This window comes from Schistocerca gregaria, unplaced genomic scaffold, assembly GCF_023897955.1.
Source record: "Schistocerca gregaria isolate iqSchGreg1 unplaced genomic scaffold, iqSchGreg1.2 ptg000483l, whole genome shotgun sequence".
In the NCBI taxonomy this organism is placed as follows: Eukaryota; Metazoa; Arthropoda; class Insecta; order Orthoptera; family Acrididae; genus Schistocerca; species Schistocerca gregaria.
The window spans coordinates 1,810,001-1,817,500 of record NW_026061892.1 but is presented as its reverse complement, the minus strand read 5'-3'; the positions used below and the strand labels follow the sequence as shown (position 1 = coordinate 1,817,500).

The 7,500-nt window shown below is 55.1% G+C and overlaps 3 non-coding genes across 3 annotated transcripts in view; all 3 read left to right on the top strand.

Annotated features, from left to right (window-relative positions):
* The first annotated feature begins 3,937 nt into the window (after positions 1-3,937).
* Positions 3,938-5,830, top strand: LOC126313481 (small subunit ribosomal RNA). The gene has a single exon (XR_007555170.1). It is a non-coding gene; the product is annotated as a small subunit ribosomal RNA (ribosomal RNA).
* Positions 5,831-6,203: 373 nt separating this feature from the next.
* On the top strand, positions 6,204-6,358 carry LOC126313433 (5.8S ribosomal RNA). The gene has a single exon (XR_007555132.1). It is a non-coding gene; the product is annotated as a 5.8S ribosomal RNA (ribosomal RNA).
* Positions 6,359-6,546: 188 nt separating this feature from the next.
* Positions 6,547-7,500, top strand: part of LOC126313547 (large subunit ribosomal RNA) — a 4,223-nt gene continuing 3,269 nt past the window's right edge. The window contains exon 1 of the ribosomal RNA XR_007555229.1: positions 6,547-7,500. This exon is cut by the window's right edge and continues 3,269 nt beyond it. This is a non-coding gene — a ribosomal RNA (large subunit ribosomal RNA).

Below are 7,500 nucleotides of genomic sequence, written 5' to 3'. Positions count from 1 at the left end.
TCTGTAGGTGCCCCGCGACATGACGTGGTGCAACGACGGTACCGCCACCTGGGGGAGGCCACGCGGACTAAGCCATGTATGGGGCCCACAGTGCTCATTTGCCGAGCCCACCCACACAAAACCTGCACCCCCCTCCAGCGCAGGAGCCGCAACCCGGGTGCGTACGCCGCACCAAGTGCTCCACCCGCGACCGTACGTGCCCCGCCGAAATCGCAACTCCGGCGGATGAACGGCGGACTTTTCTCGCAGTCGTAAGTTGCAATCCACCCCTATATCTTGCGTCTCATGAAGAGTTATATCAAGTATGCCAAATTCCCGCTGTCCCTATACGTGCAGTAAGTTCGTCATGGGCGCTTGCCGGCAGGCCGCGAGACCTGACGCCCGGCGGCAAAGAGTGCTCCTCTGAGGATATAGATGTTCCGTTCCGCCGCACAATGGTGACGGTGACCGCTGCCTGCGGTGGCAACGCTGGGCAGAGTCGATACTCGCCGTGTGGTGGAAGGTAAACATTATGCGGTACATCAGTACTTTCCTAATAGTTCGGTCGTCTCACGGCACTGCTTAGTAAATGATGCAAGGCCACATATAGATGATTTATGCGAATGTCCCTATACGTGCTGTAAGACTGGGCACACAACGTGAATCGCACGTCAGCCACACGCTCGAACATGCACCACTCTCGGCCTGCAACGGAGACACACAATACGTAAACATCTGGAATGCGACAATGTCGAGTGCATCCTCTCTGCCACATTGCACCGTCGACACTATGATAACCAGAGCAGTAGGTCCACCTATAAAAGCACAATACCCCACTCCTCCGACAACTACCATTGCTCAGATAAACCAACACCACCAACACACATCCTACACAGAGGGGCACCAAATATCACCCCCCCGCCCTCGTGTTATACCACATGAAAAATTGCAGAAGTGAGAGACACAGACCCGCCAGCCTCTTGCTACAAGCATCGAACCGACGTGACATATCTGACGGTGACTCAGGCATCCGCGTACTGCCACAACTATCCACCCCCCCCCCCCACTCTCTCTGCCCCCTTCCCACACAATACCGAATTTAACCAACTTTATCGCTTAACCTAACTGTGGCTGTACCAGATTATCGCTTAACCTAACTGTGGCTGTACCAGATTATCGCTTAACCTAACTGTGGCTGTACCAGATTATCGCTTAACCTAACTGTGGCTGTACCAGATTATCGCTTAACCTAACTGTGGCTGTACCAGATTATCGCTTAACCTAACTGTGGCTGTACCAGATTATCGCTTAACCTAACTGTGGCTGTACCAGATTATCGCTTAACCTAACTGTGGCTGTACCAGATTATCGCTTAACCTAACTGTGGTTGTACCAGATTATCCCTTAACCTAACTCAATTTGTCCCTTAACCTAACTCAATTTGTCCCTTAACCTAACTCAATTTGTCCCTTAACCTAACTCAATTTGTCCCTTAACCTAACTCAATTTGTCCCTTAACCTAACTCAATTTGTCCCTTAACCTAACTCAATTTGTCCCTTAACCTAACTCAATTTGTCCCTTAACCTAACTCAATTTGTCCCTTAACCTAACTCAATTTGTCCCTTAACCTAACTCAATTTGTCCCTTAACCTAACCCACGTTGTCCCTTAACCTAACTCAATTTGTCCCTTAACCTAACTCAATTTGTCCCTTAACCTAACTCAATTTGTCCCTTAACCTAACTCAATTTGTCCCTTAACCTAACTCAATTTGTCCCTTAACCTAACTCAATTTGTCCCTTAACCTAACTCAATTTGTCCCTTAACCTAACTCAATTTGTCCCTTAACCTAACCCACGTTGTCCCTTAACCTAACCCACGTTGTCCCTTAACCTAACCCACGTTGTCCCTTAACCTAACCCACGTTGTCCCTTAACCTAACCCACGTTGTCCCTTAACCTAACCCACGTTGTCCCTTAACCTAACCCACGTTGTCCCTTAACCTAACCCACGTTGTCCCTTAACCTAACCCACGTTGTCCCTTAACCTAACCCACGTTGTCCCTTAACCTAACCCACGTTGTCCCTTAACCTAACCCACGTTGTCCCTTAACCTAACCCACGTTGTCCCTTAACCTAACCCACGTTGTCCCTTTGCCTAACATAGTTCACTGCTCGGAATCTCTGGTGTCGTTGTTATCCTCATGTAGATGTCTTGCGAGTGTTGCTTACTTTCCACATATTCCCGCTATCCACTGTCAATTGTACTGCAATAGGACTATATCGCCCCCCCCCCCCCCCTCTGCCCCTCTCTTTGTGTCTCCGTCCTCTCAAGCTGGTCGGTCTGGCGTTTGAGTGTTAAATGAGCCTCGCAGCTGTTCAGTTGCGTTCAGATGTCGACGCCCTCAGTGTACGTCGTGGTATGGTCTGTGTCCATTGTCCGCTGATGTCGTACGCGTAACCCACACGCTGTACCGATCATCGGTCGTTACGTACAGAGTGAAGTAGTGTGATACGTGTGACCGTACGCTGGCTGTGCCCAACGGTGTCGAATCTCAATTTCCATATGTTGTGCTCGATGCTACTTGTCTCGTCTCCCAATAACAGCTAGGTTGCACTGTGGTACGCCGTAGAGGCGTGTGGGAGGAACGTACGAACGCATTGTATGTCACCCTGGGTCGCTGGGGGTGGTGGTGCGGTGAGTCAGGTCAGGTCAGCGTGAGCCGTGTGATGTAGTGACGCGTGTATTCCGACTTTGTCGTATTGCCTCACACAAAGTGCTACCCTGGTGGACCGCGTTCCATATCTGGGACATGCCGCAGATGCCGGTTGACAGTGGATCGCGGAAGGGACATCGCATACGTGCGCGGGCCACCTTCCACGTGTTCTCTTCTGCACATGTCGCAGTGTGTATGTGGTCTGATGTAGCGTGTCGTGACACATGACATCCTGGCATGCAAGAATTGTTGAATTCGCAAATGTAGGTGGACATCTACGTTTACTGCCCAAGATACGCAAATGAACTGGAAATCCGTTGTTGAGCGGTTGTTCACGCTGGAGGTGAATCTGTGATGGCGACGATCGGTACAGCTATTAACCGGTTGTTTCAGCGGTACCCGCCACATCCACACACGTGACTAGGCCCATGTGGGTATGAAGCGATACGCGGCGGTGGCTTGGTGGGACTGTTCCCGGCCGGTGAAGGGGGGCCGCCCGGCGTGTTGGCCGCGCGCTGCGTGGGCGCACGCGCAACAGGCGGCTGGTGGGGGGCGCCGAGTGGCAGGAGCGCCAGCCGACGGGCCCGGCAGGCGGCGCAGCTACGCTGCGGCGCACCCTGCACGCGGCGCCTGGCGGCCAAAGTTGGTTCAGCCGAGCCCGGTGCGAAGCGCGGTGGACATCTGCAGTGTGCTGGTCTGATTGAGGACTGTGTGCGTTGAGGATGCGCCGCCGCCTGGCACTCGGCGCCGCGACGCCGTCTGCTGCTCGGTCGCCCCAGCGGTTCTCGCAGGTGGTTTGTATCGCAGTTGTGCGGACGTGTTGGCGCGTGCGCTGTGCTGGGAGAGTTCGCTTCTGCACCCAAGTGGGGCTTTGCCCTTGTGTGGCGCTGGCGTTGGAGCTGCCGGTCACCATAGGTGGCGCGTGTTGTCTCCCGCCGGCAATGCCACGACAGCACGCTCCCGGGCCTCTGTCGGCAGCGGCAAGCTCAGTTGGGAGCAAGGGTGTTCGCACTAAAACCGTCTACTCGCCTAACTCCGGGCGATTGCGCCTCTCTCGAAACCGACCAAGTACCTAGGACGGCGCTGCGCGCCGCCGGGACCTGAGAGGGTTTCGAGGTGTATCGTGCAGGGGAGCTCGGCCTCCTCCTGTTTGCAGAATAATTGAGCGGACGCTTGCGTGTTCGCGCGGGCCCCCGGGACACACTCCCGGGCGGCCGGCTGCTCAGCTCTAGTTGACGCAGCTCCCTGGTTGATCCTGCCAGTAGTCATATGCTTGTCTCAAAGATTAAGCCATGCATGTCTCAGTACAAGCCGCATTAAGGTGAAACCGCGAATGGCTCATTAAATCAGTTATGGTTCCTTAGATCGTACCCACGTTACTTGGATAACTGTGGTAATTCTAGAGCTAATACATGCAAACAGAGTCCCGACCAGAGATGGAAGGGACGCTTTTATTAGATCAAAACCAATCGGATTGGCTTGTCTGGTCCGTTTGCCTTGGTGACTCTGAATAACTTTGGGCTGATCGCACGGTCCTCGTACCGGCGACGCATCTTTCAAATGTCTGCCTTATCAACTGTCGATGGTAGGTTCTGCGCCTACCATGGTTGTAACGGGTAACGGGGAATCAGGGTTCGATTCCGGAGAGGGAGCCTGAGAAACGGCTACCACATCCAAGGAAGGCAGCAGGCGCGCAAATTACCCACTCCCGGCACGGGGAGGTAGTGACGAAAAATAACGATACGGGACTCATCCGAGGCCCCGTAATCGGAATGAGTACACTTTAAATCCTTTAACGAGTATCTATTGGAGGGCAAGTCTGGTGCCAGCAGCCGCGGTAATTCCAGCTCCAATAGCGTATATTAAAGTTGTTGCGGTTAAAAAGCTCGTAGTTGGATTTGTGTCCAACACGCGATTGGTTCCGCCCGTCGGTGTTTAACTGGCATGTATCGTGGGACGTCCTGCCGGTGGGGCGAGCCGAAGGGGTGCTTTCGCGTCCCGAGGCGGACCCCGTTTAAATCCTACCAGGGTGCTCTTTGTTGAGTGTCTCGGTGGGCCGGCACGTTTACTTTGAACAAATTAGAGTGCTTAAAGCAGGCAAGCCCGCCTGAATACTGTGTGCATGGAATAATGGAATAGGACCTCGGTTCTATTTTGTTGGTTTTCGGAACCCGAGGTAATGATTAATAGGGACAGGCGGGGGCATTCGTATTGCGACGTTAGAGGTGAAATTCTTGGATCGTCGCAAGACGAACAGAAGCGAAAGCATTTGCCAAGTATGTTTTCATTAATCAAGAACGAAAGTTAGAGGTTCGAAGGCGATCAGATACCGCCCTAGTTCTAACCATAAACGATGCCAGCCAGCGATCCGCCGCAGTTCCTCCGATGACTCGGCGGGCAGCCTCCGGGAAACCAAAGCTTTTGGGTTCCGGGGGAAGTATGGTTGCAAAGCTGAAACTTAAAGGAATTGACGGAAGGGCACCACCAGGAGTGGAGCCTGCGGCTTAATTTGACTCAACACGGGAAACCTCACCAGGCCCGGACACCGGAAGGATTGACAGATTGATAGCTCTTTCTTGATTCGGTGGGTGGTGGTGCATGGCCGTTCTTAGTTGGTGGAGCGATTTGTCTGGTTAATTCCGATAACGAACGAGACTCTAGCCTGCTAACTAGTCGCGTGACATCCTTCGTGCTGTCAGCGATTACTTTTCTTCTTAGAGGGACAGGCGGCTTCTAGCCGCACGAGATTGAGCAATAACAGGTCTGTGATGCCCTTAGATGTTCTGGGCCGCACGCGCGCTACACTGAAGGAATCAGCGTGTCTTCCTAGGCCGAAAGGTCGGGGTAACCCGCTGAACCTCCTTCGTGCTAGGGATTGGGGCTTGCAATTGTTCCCCATGAACGAGGAATTCCCAGTAAGCGCGAGTCATAAGCTCGCGTTGATTACGTCCCTGCCCTTTGTACACACCGCCCGTCGCTACTACCGATTGAATGATTTAGTGAGGTCTTCGGACTGGTACGCGGCATCGACTCTGTCGTTGCCGATGCTACCGGAAAGATGACCAAACTTGATCATTTAGAGGAAGTAAAAGTCGTAACAAGGTTTCCGTAGGTGAACCTGCGGAAGGATCATTACCGACTAGACTGCATGTCTTTCGATGTGCGTGTCGTGTCGCGCAACACGCTACCTGTACGGCAGTGGCCGTGCGCCGCGTGCGGAACCACGCGTGCCTCTCAAAACTAGCGGAAGTGTTGTTGTTGTTGTTGTTGTTGTGTGGTACGAGCGCTGAAGCTCTGGAGCGGCTGGCCTGCGGTACCTGGCGCCTGGCGCCGGTTTTGAATGACGTTCGCCCGAGTGCCTGTCCGCCCCGGTGTGGAGCCGTACGACGCCCATCGGCTGTGAGGCCGTTGGACACAAAAAAATAGTGGAACAGGGGCCGTCAGACGCCTCAGTCCCGCAAATGCTACTGTCTTGAAAGAGACAGTGGGAGACTGAAAAGGAAAAGATCACCCAGGACGGTGGATCACTCGGCTCGTGGGTCGATGAAGAACGCAGCAAATTGCGCGTCGACATGTGAACTGCAGGACACATGAACATCGACGTTTCGAACGCACATTGCGGTCCATGGATTCCGTTCCCGGGCCACGTCTGGCTGAGGGTCGGCTACGTATACTGAAGCGCGCGGCGTTTGTCCCGCTTCGGAGACGTGGGAGTGTCGTGGTCGCCTGTGTGGCCGGCCGCGTCTCCTTAAACGTGCGATGCGCGCCCGTCGCCTGGCGGTTCGCATACCGGTACTTTCTCGGTAGCGTGCACAGCCGGCTGGCGGTGTGGCGTGCGACACCTCGTACAACGACCTCAGAGCAGGCGAGACTACCCGCTGAATTTAAGCATATTACTAAGCGGAGGAAAAGAAACTAACAAGGATTCCCCCAGTAGCGGCGAGCGAACAGGGAAGAGTCCAGCACCGAACCCCGCAGGCTACCGCCTGTCGTGGCATGTGGTGTTTGGGAGGGTCCACTACCCCGACGCCTCGCGCCGAGCCCAAGTCCAACTTGAATGAGGCCACGGCCCGTAGAGGGTGCCAGGCCCGTAGCGGCCGGTGCGAGCGTCGGCGGGACCTCTCCTTCGAGTCGGGTTGCTTGAGAGTGCAGCTCCAAGTGGGTGGTAAACTCCATCTGAGACTAAATATGACCACGAGACCGATAGCGAACAAGTACCGTGAGGGAAAGTTGAAAAGAACTTTGAAGAGAGAGTTCAAAAGTACGTGAAACCGTTCTGGGGTAAACGTGAGAAGTCCGAAAGGTCGAACGGGTGAGATTCACGCCCATCCGGCCACTGGCCCCCGCCCTCGGCAGATGGGGCCGGCCGCCCGCGCGGAGCAATCCGCGGCGGGGTCGTGTCCGGTTGCCTTTCCACTCGCCGCCGGGTGGGGCCGTTCCGGTGTGCGGTGGGCCGCACTTCTCCCCTAGTAGGACGTCGCGACCCGCTGGGTGCCGGCCTACGGCCCGGGTGCGCAGCCTGTCCTTCCGCGGGCCTCGGTTCGCGTCTGTTGGGCAGAGCCCCGGTGTCCTGGCTGGCTGCTCGGCGGTATATCTGGAGGAGTCGATTCGCCCCTTTGGGCGCTCGGGCTCCCGGCAAGCGCGCGCGGTTCTTCCCGGATGACGGACCTACCTGGCCCGGCCCCGGACCCGCGCCGCTGTTGGCTCGGGATGCTCTCGGGCGGAATAATCGCTCCCGTCAGCGGCGCTTCAGCTTTGGACAATTTCACGACCCGTCTTGAAACACGGACCAAGGAGTCTAACAT